This window comes from Sus scrofa, chromosome 8, assembly GCF_000003025.6.
Source record: "Sus scrofa isolate TJ Tabasco breed Duroc chromosome 8, Sscrofa11.1, whole genome shotgun sequence".
NCBI classification, from domain to species: Eukaryota; Metazoa; Chordata; class Mammalia; order Artiodactyla; family Suidae; genus Sus; species Sus scrofa.
In genome coordinates this window covers 79,032,672-79,053,588 of record NC_010450.4, presented here as the reverse complement: position 1 = coordinate 79,053,588, position 20,917 = coordinate 79,032,672, and positions in this window count along the sequence as shown.

Genomic DNA, 20,917 nt, shown 5'->3' with positions numbered 1-20,917 from the left:
CTTACAATTGTGCACACTTAAGTATGGAAAAAATATGGACAAAGGTATTCACTGCAAAATTGTTTATAGTTTAAAAAAAAGATTTGAAAGCAATCTCAATGCCTACCCATCCAGACAAAAGAATATACAAATCCATATGTAATAATAATATCTATAATACTGTTTTTTATATCACTGTTTTTCATAAAAACGTATCTTAAAGATTGTTTCCTCCTAGGATGTATATATATGATTTATTCATTCTAACAACTACATAAACCATCCTTCATATTTCTAATACATTTCTCGCTGTCCGTATTTCATGAGCTATTCCACAGAGCTGTGTCCAAACTCTCAGGAAGGGAGGGAGGGGAAGAAAGTCTTCATTCACTCTTCATTCCTCTTCATCTGAAACCCTGTCTCTTTCTTCCTATAAATGGATAAACTCCTTAAGAGAGTTCACATATTTCTTCAACCACAACCCATTCTTCAAATGTCTGGTATGTCCCTGCTCCCATCCTTCCAACAAAAGAGCCCTAAATAAGATCATCAACATCATTCATGTCACCGGATAAGAATGACATTATTTTCTCCAAACAGTAGTCTTGTTTGTTTATCATGTTTACCACTCAATGGGCTCTCCTTGGCTTCTGTGATGACAAGTTCTCCTGTTTTACCTTCTACTTTAATGACCATTCATTTTCTGCCTTCTGTCTTGCCATTAAATCTCAATCTTAGGACATCTCCTCTCTTTACTCTCTTCAAAGGCAAAAATACACCAGGTGTCATTTTAGCAACCTCCTTGTATGCCTAACTCACACCTCTCCTCTAAATTCCAGACTTGCATATCCAACTACCTATCTGACCAGCATCTCTCCTTGACTGCTACCTTTTGGTAGTCTTAACAGCACCTCAAACTCAGTACATCCAAAACTAGCTCAAACCCCCAAAACCTAGGTTTAATTTCCAACATTCTCTATGTCACTGAATGCTACCTTAATTCATCTAGTGGTCAAGGCCAGGTACTTCAGAATCATCTTGAATATTTTCCTCTCTCCCTATATCCATCAGAAAATCATGCCTACTTAAACTCTTACTTAAAAGTCTTAGTTTTCAGTGCTCCATCCACTCTTACCACCCTCCCCAGTCTAGTCGCACAGCAGTCTGTTCAGTATGAACACCAAGCATGTCACATCCCTGCCTAGGAACAGTATTGGTGCTCTTGGAATAAAGGCCAAAAATACGGCCCACAAAGAGGTCACATGGAAGAGGAAATAATTTGGGGCTAGAAATTCATAAAGGTTTAAAAAACAAACTTGAGCTGGACCTTGTCAAGTAGGTAGGATCTAAGGTATAGAGACCAGACAAATAGAAGGGGGAAAAAATCATAGAGGAGAAAATGGACATATCAGGTGAGAAGATCAGCCAGGCTGGAACAGCAACACTAAACCAGTAGGTGGAAGAAAAGTGAGATTAGAAAGCCTGAAAAGCATTTGCAAAACACAGTGCAAGAGCAAGACATACTTATGTATTGTTCAGGCCAACCTCAGAACTATAGTTAACCCATAGGACTGATTATGGAGACAAGAGTCTCTGCTACTTACATGAAAGTGGGTGGGACTATGTGGAGTTCTGGGAGACCTGTCCATAAACAAGTGCTCCCAAGATACCACTAATCCCCTTGCGCCACAGTAGGAGCTCCAGGAAGAATTTTTAAAGCCTGTAACTAAGACTAAAGGAGGCTCAGTACAACTCCCCAAGGTAACAGGAGTGAAAAAAGATATGTGGTCTGGAGGTCAGAGCAGCACGTCCAATCCTCAAAGGAAAAGACATCACACCAAATAACTGGCTGGTGTATGGGTGTGGGGTTAAGGGAGAGGCCCAGTCCAAGAGCAGTGCTGGGACTCAAAAGTCATTAAGGAATTTTAGAGGGATTGTCTATGTGCTCCAGATCTTGGGGTCTAGTAGGCAGCAAGACTTAATTTCTCTTTTAAAAAGTTCAGCTTTCTTAAGGTATAATTGATAAATAAAATTGCAAGACATTTAAAGTGTCCATCATGGTGATTTGATAAGACTCAATTCTAAACCCCATCTGATAGTGGTACTGGAGCTGATCAGACACCTACTGGCCAAATCAGGTCTGTACAGTACGCGGAACAGCCCTGGGTCCCACTGATGACTACATCCACGGGTTAGAGAACAGAGAGGCAGAAGAAACAACACACAGGCACTAAAGATACAAAGTGAGAAATATGATGAGAGGGGGCCAGATGCTGGAAGATTTTGAAAAGCAGGCAAAAAATAAATAAAAGCAGGCCAAGAAGTTGGGACTTGATTCAAGGTTATATATGAAATATTCTAAGAGCCCTGTGGTGCCATAATAAGATGATGGAAGCAGCATCCAAGAGATTAACATCAGAGTTTCATTCCACTGTTTCACATTTTAATAACTCACTCTTAAGTCCATGCCCACAGCTATAATGCCCATGCCTTTCCCCCCATCATATTCTTACTTGTTCTAAAGAAGCACAGTGGCCTGCCTAATTTAGAGAAAAACCACCCTGCTCCCAAGCCCAAGAGGATATTTCTTAGAGTTATACCAAAATCATAATGATGTCAGGAGAAGTCATTTGACTTAAGGTCCCCAGAGCATCAATGAGCCAGCTGCTCTTTGCTGCAGCTGACTGCTGCTTTGTATGGGATGATAGCTTAGGGAGCTTGGAAAGCTCGATAATTATGTCCATCACCAGCTTCTCTCTAGATATCTGCCAGCGACCTGCTAAATAGTCTGTGAAAGCCCTTCTACCTCTGACATTAGCATGGTGACATCTCTGCCTAACTTAGAATTCTAGATTTTTTCCACCCAAGTCTGCTCCTCCCCCAGTCTTCACCATATCAATAAATGATACCTTATCAAGCAAGATATGGGGAATGTTTGTGGAAGTCATGTTTGACAATGCACTACCTCTGTCAGCTCACATTAAATCCATTATCAAGTTCTTGTTGGCTCTTTTTCATATCGTAAACCTGACCATTTTTTTACTACCACTCTATCACCCTAGTCAAAGATCCATCCATCAATTCTCCCAAATAGCCTGCAAAGAAGACCCTTGTTTCAATCTTTCTCCTGTGACAGACACTGCTAGGTGTCTATGCAATATCCATTCAGCCCTTCCTTCTTACTAATGGGTCCCTGATTTTGTTCAGGGGTACAAAATAAACAGCTAAATCCACACCTCCTGAGCTCCTCTTGCAGCTAAAGATAGCGATTTGATCCAGTTCTAGCCAAAGAGAAATACTCAGAGCAATCTTGAGGAGAGCTTCCAAAAGAGCTTTTCAGAAAAAACAGACTAATAACCACAATTTGCTCCCCTTCTGCTTCCTTCCAGAAATGTGGTCATGACATCCAAAAGCGAAGCAGCTGTATCTCAAGCTAGAGATGAAAGCCACATGCTAAGGATGGTGCACAGGAAAGAGGAGGGAGCTGTGGATGCTTGATGATTCCACTGACCCCAACTAGGATGGACAGCCTACTCTAAGTGTTCTAATTGTGTGAGACAAATAAAACCCCAGTGTGTTTTAGGTGCTGTTGGTAGGGCTTTCTGCTCTTTTCAGCTGAAAGCAGTCTTAATAGATAAAACCCCCTCTTGTTCAACCCCGTTTTGTCAGGTAATAGCCAACATGAGCTTTGCAAAAACTGGTTTCCCATTAAACTCAAAAGAAAGGTGAAATTCTGTATGTGGCCTAAAAAGCTCTAAAAGGGCTGGACCCTTGCCTGTCTTTCTGAACCTTTCTCCTATCACTCTTCCCTTTGGTACACGAGCCTTTCTGCCACTAAAACTATGTTGTTTTGAAGTAAAGGAGAATAGTATAAGAACAGAATCTACTCTTTTTCCTTTAAGTATCTTCCATTCATCTCACAAAGGACCGACGTACTCCTAGCTCCCTTATTTATATTTCAACAGTCTTGGTAGCAATCTATGCACTTCTCAACCACGTTGGGTAAGGCGAGAAGTCAGAAAGAACCACCTAACCTTCTTTTCCCTGGCTCCCTCCACTTCTACAACCTTTTGCTCCCATCTTTACTACAAGTATCCATGGGCTGTATTATTGGGAAGACCCTCAAAAAGATATACATCTCCAATGCAAAATGCCTTTGTCTGATCCCTTAATCTCACTAATAGATAAATTGCTTGTTCACTGTCAGCTTCTAATCTTTGTACTGTCCAAAGGATGTCTAAAATGGCACACAACCCAGATGATACAGCTCCTAAATAGATGAAGAATTCTCCTCACCAGGCTGCAAAGGCTACTTGTGAAATTTACATCTCTTGAGTTGGACTAATCATGCTTCTAAGACTGTACCTTCAGTAAGCCTGTGAGTTTACTGAATATTGTAGGGTTCACTGAAATAAAGCTGAGGGCCTTTATTATGATATACAGTGAGTCTTACATGCATTAAGGAGCATAGACACAACTTTGATTAAGGATCTCACTTTTTTTTTTTTTTTTGCTTTAAATCAGAATTAAAGGCTATGAATCCTAAAAATTAGGTTATCTGAGATGAAATGCTTCAGTACTCTTCCCAAATAGTCATTCTGCATTCAGGGCTTCTCGAATGCAAGATGGATGGTCAATTCAATACTGTAATGGACTTACCATCGGGTGGCCATTTACTCCCTCCTTTTTGCACATCTTCTGGTCAACTGAACAGCACCCTCACTGTCCAAAGATACACTATAAGGAATGATAAATACGAAAGAAACAAGCAGGTTCTCAATATTCCTTTGTGGGGTAAAAAGTCATCTCGCTAACCTAACCATGAATTACTCAGCTACCATTACAAAACAAAGGTGAACAGGCACACAAGCAGAATATTAACCAGAAGCTGGATTCCACTGTACTCTAGGGTTTCTGCATACATTTAAATTCCTTTTCTTGGAGTTCCCGTTGTGGCTCAGCAGTTAACAAATCCGACTAGCATCCATGAGGACACAGGTTCAATCCCTAGCCTCGCTCAGTGGGTAAAGGATCCAGCACTGCCATGAGCTGTGGTGTAGGTGGCAGACGCAGCTCAGATCCTGCGTTGCTGTGGTTCTGGCGTAGGCTGATGGCTGCAGCTCCAATTGGACCCCTAGCCTGGGAACCTCCATATGCCATGAGTGCAGCCCTAAAAAGATAACAATAAAAAAAATTCCTTTTTCTCAAAATATACGTAACCATTTTTAAAATGACAATGTAAGCCACTTAGATACTTGAATGTAACAAATGGAAATTTTTAACTCATGGGAAGACCTCTGACTGATTAACTTCTGCCTGGTTCATTCATTTTATTTAAAACCTCAGCTTCACTGGGGTTTTATAATAATAAGACAGTTAAGATTTATCCTTAATTATTTCAAGTTTTTTATGATATTAGAAATGGTAGGTTTTCTCTTTTCAATTTCTAAATGTTCCTTGCCAGTATAGAGAAATACAACTTATTTTTGTTTATTGCTCTTAAACCCTGTATCTTTGCTAAACTGACTTTCCCGCCACTACCTGGAAAATGCATAATGAAAATATTGTCTATTTCTATAGCACTGGCTGGAAAGTATTGAAATATCAAAGAAATGATGAGATGGACATCCTTGCTTGGCTCGTGATTGAGGCATTCAGTTTTTATTAATAAGTAGATATTAGTTGTAGTTTTTCATAGATGATCTTTATTAGAGTGAGGCAGTCCCTTTATATTGCAAGTTTTCTGAGAGTTTTTATCAGGAACAAATGTTAGATTTTCTCAAATGTTTTCTCTGCATCTATTGAGGTGATCATTTTGTGGGGAAGGGGTTCTCTTAATACAATGGTTGATATTTTTTCTGAATGTTAAACCAACTGTACATTCCAGAGATAAACCCAATTGGTCATGAAGTATTATTCTTTGTATTGCCTTACCCTATTAGGTTGTTGGAGTCAATCTACCAAAAGTTTTTAAATTTTTGCATCTATGTTGATAATCTAATACTAGTGTGTATAATCTAGTTTATACTAGTGTAGAGTTTCCTTTGCTTAGAATGTCTTTTTTTTTTTTTTCTATTTGGCCTTTTTAGGGTCACACCCACAGCATATGGAAGTTCTCAGGTTAGGGGTCAAATTGGAGTTGCAGCTGCTGGGCTATACCACAGCCACAGTAACACAGGATCCAAGCCACATCTGTGACCTACACAACTCATGGCAATGCCAGATCCTTAACCCACTGAGAAAGAACAGGGATTGAACCCGTGTCTTCATGATACTAGTCAGGTTTGTTACCTCTGAAGCACAACAAGAGCTCCTTAGAATGTCTTTTTCTGATTTTAGTGTCAGTATAATGCTGGCCTAGAATTAGTTGGGAGGTTTTCCCTCTTTTTAATGATCTAGAAAAGTTTTATGTATGTATAAGTAGTACCATCTCTTCTTTAAAAGTCTGGTAGAGACTTCCCTTGTGGCTCACAACATAACTACACAATGTTGCTTCTATACTGGTTGTGGCTCGATCCTTGGCTCAGAAACTTCCATTTTCTCCTTATGATGAGTTGTGTTTTTCTTCCATATGCTGCAGAAGTAGCCATTGTTTTCGTTTTTTTTTTTTTTAAAGTGCGGTCGAATTCATATGTAAAGCTATGAGGGTCTGGAATTTTCTTCGTGAGAAAGGTTTTTATCCACAAACTCTATTTATTTATTAAATATAGGGCTATTCCAAATATATAATTCTTCTTGAATACACTATGTAGTTTGCATGTTCAAAAAATTCCCCAATTTCTTCTAAATTATATTTATGCATATAGCTTTTCATAGTATTTTCTTAATATCATTTAAATACATGTAAGAATGGTAATGTTATCACAGCTCTCATTCCTGATATTTTCATCTCCTCTCTTCTATTCCAGATCAGCCTGGCTAGATGCTTACTGATTTTACCAATCTTCTCAAAGAGCCAATTTTAAGTTTCACTGATTTTCCTCTATTGTTTTTTGCTTTCTGTTTCACTGATTTCTAATCTAACTTTTACAATTTAATTCTAGGTTGAATTTTTTTTTCCTTTCAATGCTTTAAAGGTATTGCTCCCCTGCCTTCTGACTTGCAAAGTTATTCTTTTCTTTGTCCTTAGACTGCTTTTGAGATTTTCTCCTTATCACATGTTTTAAGCAATGTGATGATGTTATGCGCAGATATAAATTTCTTTGTCTTTCTTGATGTTGGGGGTCACTGAACTTAGTTCTATGGGTTTACAGTTTTTATCAAAATTGGGGAAATGTGGCCATTACTTCTTTAAACATTTTTGTGGCCCTTTGTTCAGATAGTCCAATTTCATTTACATATGGCTGCTTAAAGTTGTCTGCTGCTCAGTAATGTGGTTTTTGTCTTTCTTGCTGGTGAGTTTAGGGATAAGGTTTTAGAAAAAAAGGCAGTCTTTTTTCTCCCTGTACTTTATCTTGTATAGTTCCTATGTCTTCAAGCTCACTAACCCTTTCTTCTTTAGATTCTAATCTGCTTTATATTCCATGTAGTATATTTTTCAGACATTTTATATATCCCATGTGAAGATTCAATTTGAATGTTTTTTAATGTATTTCATATATCTACCTAACAAACTTAACCTTGATGTAGCTTCTCAAATATAAGCAATATGGTTATAATAACTACTTTAAATGTGTTGTATACTATATCATTTGTCCCATTTCTGATTCACTTTCCATTAATTGATTTTTCTCCTTATGATGAGTTGTGTTTTTCTTCTTCTTAGTATACCTAGAAATATTTGATTGGATAACAGACATTGTGAAATCTACCTTCTTGGATGCTATATATTTTTGTATTCTTTTAAATAAGCATGAGGTTTTTCTACAATGCAGTAAAATTGCTGGGAAACTGATCCTTCGAGCTTGCCTATAAGTTTTGTTAGGCAGGAACACAGTGGACATTACTCTAGGGTAAGAGTTGGCAGATTATGGCCAGTAGACAAATCCAACTATTTTTGTATGGTCCAGGAAAGAACAGTTTTTAGTTTCTTAAAGGGTGGTAAAAGAAAGAAGAAAAAGATGGAGGAGGAAGAGAGGGAGGAGGTAAAGGAAAGAGAGGCAACAGAAGCCATATTCATACACAAAGTCTAAAATATTTACTATCTGGCCTTTTGTAGAAAAAGTCTGCCAATCTCTAGTCTAGGAATAATCTTGTCCCATTCTTGAGGAAAGATCAATGTGTTACAAGAACTACAAGGTCTTCTATGCTGGCTGATAAGAACATGAACTATTCCTGGCTGTAAATACATGCAGGTTGTTTTCTCTGCTCCTTTTGGCTCATTCTTTCCTTGGTCTTTCAGAGTTTTCTCACATTCATATTCTGATAGCACTCAGCTGAAGACTCAAGAGGGCCCGCTGCATAATTCTGGAGCTATTTCTCTGTGCAGTTCTCTGTATTCTGGAACTCTATTTTAAGATCTGTAGCCGCTGGGGTTTCCTCTAACTCTCAGCTACTTCTCAACTCAAAGACTCTTGCACTCTTTATGGATTTCTCTTTCCCAGAACTACAGCTTGGAAATTCTCTCCAGATGGTAAACTGGATTAATTTAGTCTTATCATGGTGATTTCCTATCTCTCAGGGATCACTGTCCTCCACTGACTCATGCCCAATGCTTGAAAACCACTGTTTCATATAATTTATATTTTATCTAGTTTGTCCACCGGAGCTAAAAATGATAGTTTCCTGTTCTCTTTCAAATATCTGGTTCAACTAGTTGAAAGATTTCAGAGACTGCAAGACAAGTTCATAAAGAAAAATGAGTAGGTACCATTTCAGTCTTTGTAATTAACTGAACTGTGTGCCATGATTTTCTCGGTACTCACAGTCAATCAAAAAAAAATTAACTTTTTGCTGATAAACTGTAATATATCCATAACATCCAATATAAAATTTTGTGTTTGTTCTCATAGAAAAAGAGATTAGATTTATGATTATCAGAGATGGGATGTCACGGATGAAAGCAGTCAAAATGTACTTTCAGTTATAAGATGAATTAAGCACTAGGTATACAATGTACAACATGATAAATATAATTAGCACTGCTCTATGTTATATGTGAAAGTTGTTAAGAGAGTAAATTCTAAGAGTTCTCATCACAAAAATTTATATTTCTTTAATTTTGTATCTATATGAGACGATAGATGTTCACTAAACTTATTATGATAATTACTTCATGATGTAAGTCAAATCATCATGTGGTATAACTTAATCTTACACAATTCTGTAGGTCAATTATAATTCAATAAAACTGGAAAAATAAATTTTTTCAATGTAGCCTCATTATTCTCATTGAATTCTTTTATAAGTAAACATCATAAAATTTGAACTCTTAAATGTATTCTAATAAAATAATTTTTATATTTTGATGTTCTTTGAAATTTTTTTTTTTTTGTCTTTTTAGGGCTGCACCTGCAGCATATGGAGGTTCCCAGGCTAGGAATCAAATTGGAGCTACAGCTGCTGGCCTACACCACAGCTCACAGCAATGCCGGATCCTTAACCCACTGAGCAGAGCCAGGGATCAAACCCATGTCCTTATAGATACTAGTTGGGTTTGTTAACTGATGAGCCACAATGGGAACTTTTAAAATTTTTTAAGTGAAAAGAAGTTTCTAGTCTTAAAAAAGTTTGAAAGCACTATACCCTTAGGTTTGTGGTGTCAATACCTAAAAATATGTTCAAAGTACCAAGGAACAAAGCCCAGATTAGAGTCCAAGTGTCACCATATGGTTCAGAAACATTAAATTCCAACACCAAAAGGGAAAATTACTGTAGCTCAGTATCTTTCAGGTACAAATATTCTTATCTCTAGAACTGCAGTTTGGATTGAGAAAGTTCTGGTCCCAACTAAGTTAACATATTTAATTATATGAAAAGGATGCCAGTGTTTAGCAAATGTCTCAATATTCTTGATCCTTAGCAGGACACCATGCATTTGGCCTCCAGTCCCAACCTTTCCACCATTTTTTTTTTCAAGATAGACTTAAGCAGACCACTATGGACTTACTATTTGGCAAATTAACATTTGTTCAATACTCTTCAGGGCCTCTCTGTCCACCAAAAATGAAACTACATCCAGAGACTGATTTAAGTGTCAATAAATTTGCTATCTCCAAGGAACTCCTGACTACAAAATCATTATCTAATTAAATTAAAGAGTGAAAGCTCAAAAGCCTTCCTCATGGAGGCCACAATCAACCCAGAGATGAATATTGATAACAATAGCAGTCCATTAACTATGCCACCAGAAAAAAAAAAATTCTAAGGTCCTTGGTTGCTCAGATTAAACAGCCCTAAGGCTATTGTATGTATTGTTGTGGGCTTATAATTTGTACTTTTTTCCTGAGAAAAATATTTTACTTCCAAAATACCCATTAAAATGTGAATAATTAAATTTCCATATGAAAAATTCATTAGAAAATAGTTTTGCTGCCTAGGACAATAGAATGGGCACTTCCTCAGATATGGAAATTCTAAAAACTGCATTCAGAAATGTTAATTTAAAATTTTAAATATAAATCTCTAACTATGTACACGTACATCAATTTATATGCATGGTAGTCTCTAAGCATGAAGTCTATTCACAAAGAAGCTCTGTTTATGACTTATTTTACATCATAAAATCTTACAAAGACATGATGTACTGTTCTAACAAAAATTATAAACACAATTTTCATGAGGAAATCAATAAAAGTCTAAGTATCCACAAAGGAGAGACAAAATATAAAGCAAATTAATGCATAAAGAGAGGATTAAAATTATAATTTATTTAAAACTTTCCTATCTGCCTCCTTAGCACAGTAGGCAGCACGTCAGTCTCATAAAACTTTCCACATGAAGTGAGTCTAATTCTTTGATTTTACATTTTCAGACTTTGCCACTACATTCCTTTTTTAAATTACTCAATGAATTTATTACGTTTATAGTTGTACAATGATCATCACAAACCAATTTTATAGGATTCCATCCCACAACCCCAGCACATCCCCCCACCTCCCAAACTGTCTCCTTTGGAAACCATAAGTTTTTCAAAGTCTGTGAGTCAGTATTTGTTCTCCAAAGAAGTTCGTTGTGTCCTTTTTTTTCAGATTCCACATATCAGTGAAAGCATTTGATGTTGGTGTCTCATTGTATGACTGACTTCACTTAGCATGATATTTTCTAGGTCCTACATTCTGATGAAGAAAAGCAATGCAAAGCCTAGGAAATTACAGTACCACTATAAACATAATACAGATTTTTTAATTAGTATACACTAAGAAAATTTTTTTAAATTTTAAAATATATATCAAAATGATAAAGAGCTTACTCAGTGAAAGTTGCCAAATAAATTTCTCTATGGTGTCTAGTTCCCCAAATTTTCTATCAACATCAAGCAAAAAAAAATGAAAATTAAGCAAAACAGATAGCTCAGAACCATTTATGACATGTCATTATGGCCCTTAAAAATAAAAGACAGACTATAGAATGAATTTGCCAATTGTGCTAAAAGGATCTGGAAAATAATCCTTCATGGGGTTTTCGCCAGTAGTTACCTGCAACATCCATATTTTCAAGAGAAATTTTTTGAAACACATACATGAATATGCCACATATCTGCAGTCAAACGTTTCTAGCAACCAATTTTGTATGAGAAGTTTCACATCTCTGTGATTTGAAAAGCATATATAGCCTAGTTCCAAGTGGAATGCAGGATTTTTAAACACTCTTGGAAAAATTTGTCTGGCAATAATTTTTAACATCTTGGAAAAGAGAAATTACTGATTCCAGCTATTTTCCCCAGTATCATAATAATCATAAACTACTCACAAGAAGTACCTAAATCAGCGCCTAGCACAAAGGAGATGCTCAATAAATATAATTCCCTTTCCCCGTTCCCCAATCCCTACACCTTCTTACCACACACAGTGCAATATTTTGTTTGCCTACTGGCCAGTTATGAAGTGGGATGGGGGGAAGGTCAAGAAACTAATCTTCTGTGTGAGCAGTTCTATTTTTATCTGCCTCACACATGGGCATCCAGTTAAGAGTTCATTTGAATAAAGAGTTCTAATTGCACTACCAGAGCAGAAGAAGATGACCATCTCTCCCTTGGAAGTGAAATTCTGTCCCAAGCCTTCTCTCTCCTTCTGGTCTCTTGTCCTCCTACAGCTTCAATTCCCCCTACACAAGGATGCCCACCTCTCCACCCCAGGTCCTTCATCTCCTTCATCTTCAGCGCCCGATCAGTCACTGTGAATCCCAAAATAACTCTTCTCTACCATTCCACTCCACACCTACCACCAAGGCTTTAGTTCTGGTCCAGATTAATTTGTGTGTGGACCATCACAGTAGAATAGAATGGGATAGGACAGGACAGGACAGAACAGAACAGAATAGTTCATTCAGCAGTGATATGTAGGATGCTTTGGGAGGAGTTCTGGGATGCAGCAGTCTAGACAAGAGGAGCTGAAGACATAGATTAAAGGCTGGTAACAAGAAGGAAAGGGTGAGTGTGAAAGACGCCACACAAGATGATTCAAAAGATTTGTTGACTAATCATGAAAGGAAGAGAGAGAGCAAGGAATCAAAGGGACTCTAAAATTTCCAGGTTAAGTAAATTGGAAAATATCTACTAAGAATAGATTGTAGGAGTTCCTGTCGTGGCGCAGTGGTTAACGAACCCGACTAGAAACCATGAGGTGGCGGGTTCGATCCCTGGCCTCGCTCAGTGGGTTAAGGATCCAGTGTTGCCGTGAGCGTATAGGTCGCAGACGCGACTCAGATCCCGCGTTGCTGTGGCTCTGGTGTAGGCTGGCAGCTACAGGAGGCTACAGCTTCGATTGGACCCCTGGCCTGGGAACCTCCATATGCTGCAGGAGCAGCTCTAGAAAAGGCAAAAAGACAAAAAAAGAAAAAATAATACATTGTAGAGAAAAAGTAGAGTCCTTTAAAAAGATGCAGGAAATTGCCTTGAAAGTAGGAAAACCAGAATGTGGCCACACTTCTTACTAGTAGCAGTAGATATCATAATAAGGTATGTGTTATACACTTTATATTTATTATCAGTAATTCCATTAATCATTTTAATGTTATTCTTCCTACAAATAAATTCAAAGGCTGTGGGCAAAGATCAATAATATGAAATGACGTGGACATGAAAATACAAGAATACAGAGAAATGTCCTCTGGATTTGCCAGTGAGGAGATCATCAGTGACCCAGAGAGGGGAGTGGAGATGGAAGTCAGTCTACAAAAACGTGACATGAGGGGTGATGGAAACTGTAGGGTATAGTAGATTTTAAGAAGTATAGCAGAGAAAGGAAGATTGGGAAAGGAAGATATTAGGATGACATGGCTGCCTAAAGGGATTATGAGCCATGGAAAGTTTGCCAGATTTCAGAAAAGAGCTAATGGAAAAGAACCATCCATTTTATAAAGCAGGAAAATTTGCCTCCAGTGTTTCCTTCATATGTAAGTCACAATAGGAGAGAGCAGGCTCCCATATCCAAGATATGGACAGAAATCTGTGCTGATGTGACAGATTTATTCCAGTTACCTGCTGCTTTTGGATATCTGATCTGAATCTTCCACTGGCCAAAAGGACAAGGGCAGAGATGTTGCAAAGATATCTATCACCTGACTAAACAATGCAAATGAATAAAATAAATAAGTTACCATTCAAGGTAATTTTTCCTTCATTTAACATTAATATTTTAACTTCTTTTTCAAAAAAAAAATGCTGTTTTTTGGCCACACCCATGGCATGCAGACGTCCTGGGGCTGGAGATCAAACCCTGGCCACAGCAGCTACCCAAGCCACAGCAGAGACAACGCCAGATCCATAACCCCTGAGCCACCAGGGAACTCCCTACATGAAGTTATTTGATGACACAAAATATTTAGATATAGCAGCCACCAAATAATCTGCATTAAGTCAAATGTTGGCACGAATTTTAATCACTAACACAGCCACATGACTGAGAGCATGTCTGATATTCAGTATTTATGAATCTATTTCCTAAAAGAATTCACACCCTCAAATTCAGCAGAACTGAAAATGAAATTAGAATAAAGGGTAATAATCCCCAAAGCAGGCAGTTTACCAACTGGCCCCCACCATTTCATAAGTAGAAGGTGCTTGAAACCTGCCCTTCAGTTCATAATAATAGCCTGCCAAGAGCTTCTAAAGCATGAAGAAAAGAATGGGGGAGTGAATTCATGATTGAAGGAGGAGATACTGTATATGCGGAAAATTCCATTTAAACAACCCAGTTGTAACAAATCCCCTTCCCAGATCCCTGTTCTAGGAGACTGAAAAGCAGTAATTAGAATGGGTGGGCTGAGAAAGCCTACTAAAGGCAGATTGACAGATAGGCCCACCAGAAAAGGCAACCCATGAACTTCATTATTCCAACAATAATGTCTTTATTTACATACTCAAGTGGGTATATTGCGTTCAGCAAAGCTTTTCCATAAGCAAAAACATGCTGTTAAAAGAATAGCCCACCACCACAAAGAACTGCTAATTTAAAGACACAAAAACTAGTGTTACAATTATTTCTGTAATCCCCACAGAAAACAGTGAAAAAGCTTTTTCATGAGCCTGGCAAATCATAACCATAGCATCTTGTGCAGGCCTCTAGCAGTCAACTGCTTCTCAGAATGAGGCCAGGAACTTTGGAATTCCAGCTCTTCCATCAGAACTAGCGAAAAAAAGTCGACATGGAGTAGATTTATATCAAAGTGAGATTTCAGAACTTCTAAGAGCAAATTTCAAGCAATAATCATACAGATCCTGCATCTTGTTATACTGTTCATATGGGTGGTGTTAGAATTGTCTGGCCTGTTCTATCCCCACAATGATCAAAAGGACTCACTGATTAAGAATGGTCACTGCAAGAACGTGTGTGTGTGCGTGCGTGTGTGGGTGTGTATGTGTGTGTATGTATTATTTGGAATTATTTTGTTGCTATAAACAGCCACTGTAAGAGGCTAACACAGGTTATGAAAAAAAACACCATTTCCAAGTGGTCTGCTACCAATTTGTAATGCATACCCCGAATAAATGAAAAAGCACTGATGAACAACCAGAAGCCAAAAATGAAGGAATGGGTCCCTTGTAATTAAGCATGTGCCCTTGATGGGTCTTAGTTTTTTCATGTGTCCAATCAACATATTGAACTAGACAGGTTCAAATCCTAGCTCTACCACTTAATTTCTAGAATCTTGAACAAATTGCTTAACTTCTCTATACCTCAGTTTCCACACCTGTAAAATGAGGGATGGTTAACAGTACACACCTCAAGAAATGAATCAATGCATGAAGCTGAAACAGTACTGGTCTACTAGCAACTGCTGAATAAACATTGTCTATGAACATCAAAAGAAGACTCTAAAGTCCCTGTGGTCATATGAAAACTGTGCACTTGCACTACGTTGGCTTACCATAAGAATTAAATATTAGAGTCAAGAAGGAAATAATTCTGATGAAATATTACTTTCAAAGTATTTGGTACTATGTTATTGGAAAGGTCAAATAAATTAGAATGTTCATGAGGTATTTTTCAATCAGTACCATCCTATCACAGTTACAGCCTTAAAAAGAAAAGTAAAATACAACTTTTTATTAAGTATAGTTGATTTTAGATGCACAGCAAAGTCATTCAGTTATGTACTTATATATCTATTCTTTAGATTATTTTCCCTTATAAATTTTTTACAAAATATTAAGTATAGTTGCCTGTGCTATACAGTAGGTCCTTGTTGGTTATTTATTTTCTATATAGTAGATGATATATGTTAATTTTCATTAGAAAGAAATAGTCAGAGCCATTTGGTGTTTTCTTTTCTTCCTTACCACTCTATTCCTTGTGGTTTCTCTCTCTTTTCTGAGTGTTCACAACTGTGACACTAATAGAGTGATTTTTAAGAGTATAAAATGGGTAGATCCTGCAAATGACTATTAAAGAAGAGGTCTCTGTCAGCAATGTTTATAGGGGAATTAGGGTTTCAAATTAGGTCCCTTTTGAAGGAGCCCAACACTTTTAGGAAAAAAAAAAACACATTTATTATACATTTCAAATGCATAACTCACACATTCATTCGTTGAATAAATATCTAATGAAAATATTAGGCACTGCTGTAGAAACCACAGATATATAAGTAAATATATACTCAGTTCCCTCAAGGAACTTACAATTTCATAAGAAGACAATCATTCCCATAATTACAATTGTAAACCAACAATTACAATTCAGTGAGACAAGAGAAACATTAGAGGTATAACGGATCCAATGAGAGTGTCAAGAAAGAGGATCAGTGTCTGTCTAAAAAGAAGTGATGGGCACGAATGAGTTTGCCCTGCTAGCGTGGAGTGATGAAGGGGGAAGGGACCAAGAGGACACGGCAGAAGTCCCAGGGAGAGGCTCAAAGTCAGGCAGGAGAAGCAAATGGTCACCACTACCAAATGCCGCTGCCAGGGTGGGAAAAAGCACAGGGGGGGAATCGGGTTTTGCAGGTTGAGGATTAATTAGGAACTAAAGCAAGTGAGAGTCAGCAGATCCTATTCTCTCCAGACTAAAACACACGCACCTTATCTTCTCTTATACGTGGTGCAAACACAGCCACGCTTTCAGCCCATTTGTTAAATCCATGCTGGTCCTAAGTAGCCATTTATGGTGAGCTGCTATCTACGTGGTGTGATATGAAAGATCCAGAAAGATCCCTCTTCCTGGAAAGACCTTTTCACCAATGGACTAATGCCTGAAAATCTGACAGAAGGCAAGGCCACTCTTGGAGTTCCCACCGTGGCTCAGTGGTTAACGAATTCGACTAGGAACCATGAGGTTGTGGGTTCAATCCCTGGCCTTGCTCAGTGGGTTAACGATTCGGTGTTGCCGTGAGCTGTGGTGTATGTTGCAGACATGGCTCGGATCCCACGTTGCTGTGGCTCTGGCTAGGCCAGCGGCTACAGCTCCGATTTGACCCCTATCCTGGGAACCTCCATATGCCGCAGGAGCGGCCCAAGAAATGGCAAAAAAAATAAAGAAGAAGAAGGCAAGGCCACTCTTTCCTACAATAATGAAAAGTAACATTTTAAATGTAAATTTCCTCTAGAAGAGGTAAAATACTGGCAATTTCAATTTACGTTAGAAACTACCCTTACCAGACCCTTTCTGAGAAGAGGTTTAAGCAGACAAGCTACCAGAAAGAGTCTGAGAGAGCCCTGAAAAAGGGCAAAAAAAGGGGTCTGAAAGTACTGAAAATAAAATTTTACCAGGTCCAAAATTGTATTGAGTGTTACCCCCATCTCCCATGGTTTTATAGGTCACATTATCATAAACACAAGGAAGCAGATTCCTAACCTTTGGGAGAAGAATTATTTCTTTTGGTTGCAGGAGGAGAGAATTATCCTGATTAATAGTCTCACATTGTCTAAACTCTAGATAGCTTTAAATAAAAAGTCGGCCCTTATTCTCCAACCCACATATTCATTTTCAGCTTCTAACTAAAAATCTTGACACATTTCATTTGGTTTTACAGGGTTTAAAAAAAAAAAACTATCTTTTCAGCAGTAGCTAATTTTTTAATTGCCAAGAAAGGTTTTTTAAAATCTATTATGGGTATTATGATATGGAACTATTAAGTTTGAACATATAGACTGACTTTCAGATATTTCTGAAGCCTGTCATAAAGCCTTAACTTTTAAAAAACTGCTCTAATCCTTTCATGAGCCTTCAAAAAAAAAAAAAAACCCACTCATCAGAGCCATTTAGAAAGAAATATGACATTAAAAGGAGGTCAATTTTCCATGTGTTATACTGTGATTTAGTTGCGCTCTCCCATTAAGTCTAAATCTGTCCTCCAACCAGTGTGAAGTAGTCATGATTTATTTGAGCCTGATGCTAAAGGTCCATTAAAACAATAACTTGAACACAGTCTTCATAACTAACATGTCACTCATTGGAGAGATCAGGGCAGGGATCCCACAGAAGGCTGTGTGTCTATCCATGTCAGGGAAATGAGTACAAGAAGGGACTAAAGATGTCAAGCCCTCATGTATAGAGAACCCCACTGTCAGAGGATCCCATGGATCCAGAGAGGACATGGAAACAGCCTTTTGAAAGTAGGGAATTTCTGGGGTTAACAGGTGCAAACTATTGCCTTTGGAATGGGTAAGCAATGAAATCCTGCTTTATAGCACTGGGAACTGTATCTAGTCACTTATGATGGATCATATATACATATGATATACATATAGATATATATAAACTGGGTCACATTGCTTCACTATATAAATTGACAGGACACTGTAAACCAATGATAATAAAAAAATAAAAATTAAAAAAAAAGAAAAGAAAAGAAAGTAGGAGATCTCATCACCTGTGCCTGATGCAGCCATGAGGCATCACCACAGACCAGCTCTGCAGTTACCAAAGGATATGTTTGTGGTTAGACAAGGGAAACCAAAAAAACAGCGTTTAATTCTTTAAAATAATACACAACAGCATTGCCTTATGGCACACACTGCTGATAAATGGATTTAGACGTTCTGAGGATCAAATTCACATTCCCCGACAGGTTTTCACTATGACTACATCTCCCAAACTCTCTCAAAGCCTTTGAAATGGGTTAAGGCTTTTGAGGGACTTGAGTCAGTCTTTGACTTTCACCAGTCATTCCATTTTTCTGTTGCTGTCTACATATTTCATCACCAAACTTCTCAAAGGCAAGTTCTATCCTCACATTTCTTCTTGTTCTGTTTTCACCTCTTCTCAGTACAAGGACATTTCTCAAATCACTGCCTCAACATTTCTTTAAAACTCCTCTGGTTAAAATAATCAGTCACACACACCAAAAAACCAATAGCCTTAATACCTGAATTTGTCACTCCTATTCCCTAAGGGTAAATCACCTTTATCAGTTCTACTCTCAGAAATTCGTCCATTAAATTTTATGAAAATAGCTTATCATAGCAATAGATGTCATTCTGCTCCATGAGAAATTAATGAAATGGCTGATACTCAGAGTATTCTCGATGCTGCCATAAGAATTAGAGCTTTCAGTGGGAAACTTTGCACAGATGATTTCTTTGTCCAGGAAAAGCTTTGTCTTGGTCAATTAAAAGTTTGAGCCCCAGAATCAAGATGGCAGGGGGGGGGGGCAGGCAGGATCTTACAGCTCTTTCCAGCCAGCCTACGTAAAAGTCTCATCAGGTTAAATCCAATTTACCTGCCTTTTTGGATGAGTTCCTAATTGATTTAAACTGAGAGAAATTTAAAAAAACAGCAGAAAGTTACATTTGTTGTAACCTCCTGGCATGAACCTGAAAGCATTTTTCTTTGAATAAAAGAGCAAATTAATATATAAAGACATAGGACTGGCTTACTTTCTCTCATGAGTAGTGCCATATTGCTTTTGTTGAGTGGTCCATGACGAACTTCACCCAACACATAGTAAGCCAAGCTGTGTTCCAGGTGGGTATTCCAAACACTGTTATTGGGCAAGTCTTGGAGCAAAAGGCAGAGCAGAGCCCTTCCCATCTGGAAAGGGGAACCACATCAGAGCCTTCCTCAGGGTGAGCCAAAAGTCAAAGAGAGTTAGTATATTTGTGCTTCTGCTCTGATGAGAACAGAATAAGCCAAAGAATGATAAAGAGATACAGCACCTACAACAGAATACTTCAGGAACAAAACATGGGAAGCTTAAGATCAGAGCCAGAAGCAAATGTGCCGGAATCCATGGAAACCCAACGTCAGGAGGGAAATTGGGGAATTCCAGCCCCAGTTTCAATAGCTGGGATTCAAGAGTCAGAATCAGGCAGGGAGAAGATCCCATCCTTTTTCTAGGTAGGCTGCCTGGAAGAATCAAGTATGGCCTCAGACACTTCATAAAGAGCTTTCCTCATACGCATTGTACTAGGCAATCTCTGAGGACCTCCGCTTGGCAACTACCTCCACATGGAGGCTTAGCAGTTCCCAGCCATCTATATTTGTGCAGATTACCATAAGGGCCCATTTCCTTCCTCCTCAGGGAATGTCAAGGGTATTTTTTTCCCCAGCAAATAGTACCATGAATCCTGAATCACCATCACCAAAGGAATCTTAGTTTCTTTCCTCCTGCCAACATCTGTGGTAGACGATTGACCAAGAGACCAACACAAAAAATAGTAGCCTTGTTTTCACACTTGATCATTTAGTACCATTTTGAAGGGCCCAGTAGCAGTCTCCTTTGGAGGGGTTTCTGGAGACAGAATAAAAAGTAAAGAAGAGTAATAGGGGGCCACCAGAGGGAGAGAAAAGAAGGAAGTCATTTATTCGACTCATTTTCCTAGCAGGATTAATTTATGATTCTTGGAAACTTTTGGCAGGAAAATGGGAGGAAAGATTTCAAGAATTCATAGAATCATTAAAAAAAAAAAAATCAGCAGCAAGGGAGGGGAAGGCACAGTGCCTCCAGTCCAGTTCTATCATGTCACAGATTTGGAAAGTAAAAAAAAAAAAAAAAAATACGATACAAATTACTGCCATCTCACTATTTACTATCTACTTTATATTTGTCATTTCACTTACATGTTACAAAGACGAAAACTAAGGATCAGCAAGGGTAACTGTATTTTCTAAGAGCACACAGCCAGGAAATGAAAGAATCAAGATTTAATTCAGATTTTTTTGGATCCACGGCTTCTTTCCTAAGGAGGTATTGGAAGGTTAAAAGATTGTTCCAGGCAGTGGAACCAGTTAAGAGAGGGCAGCTACGTCTCCTGACTCCCAGCCTTGCAGTCTCTATAACAGTGCAAATTCAGTTCTGTTAACAGAAGACAGACGACACTGTGAATTAAATTATCCCATTCATTCGGAGAGGTAACCAGCTGTTGTGTTTGCCTACCCAACACTACCCTTCACCTTCCCTCCAG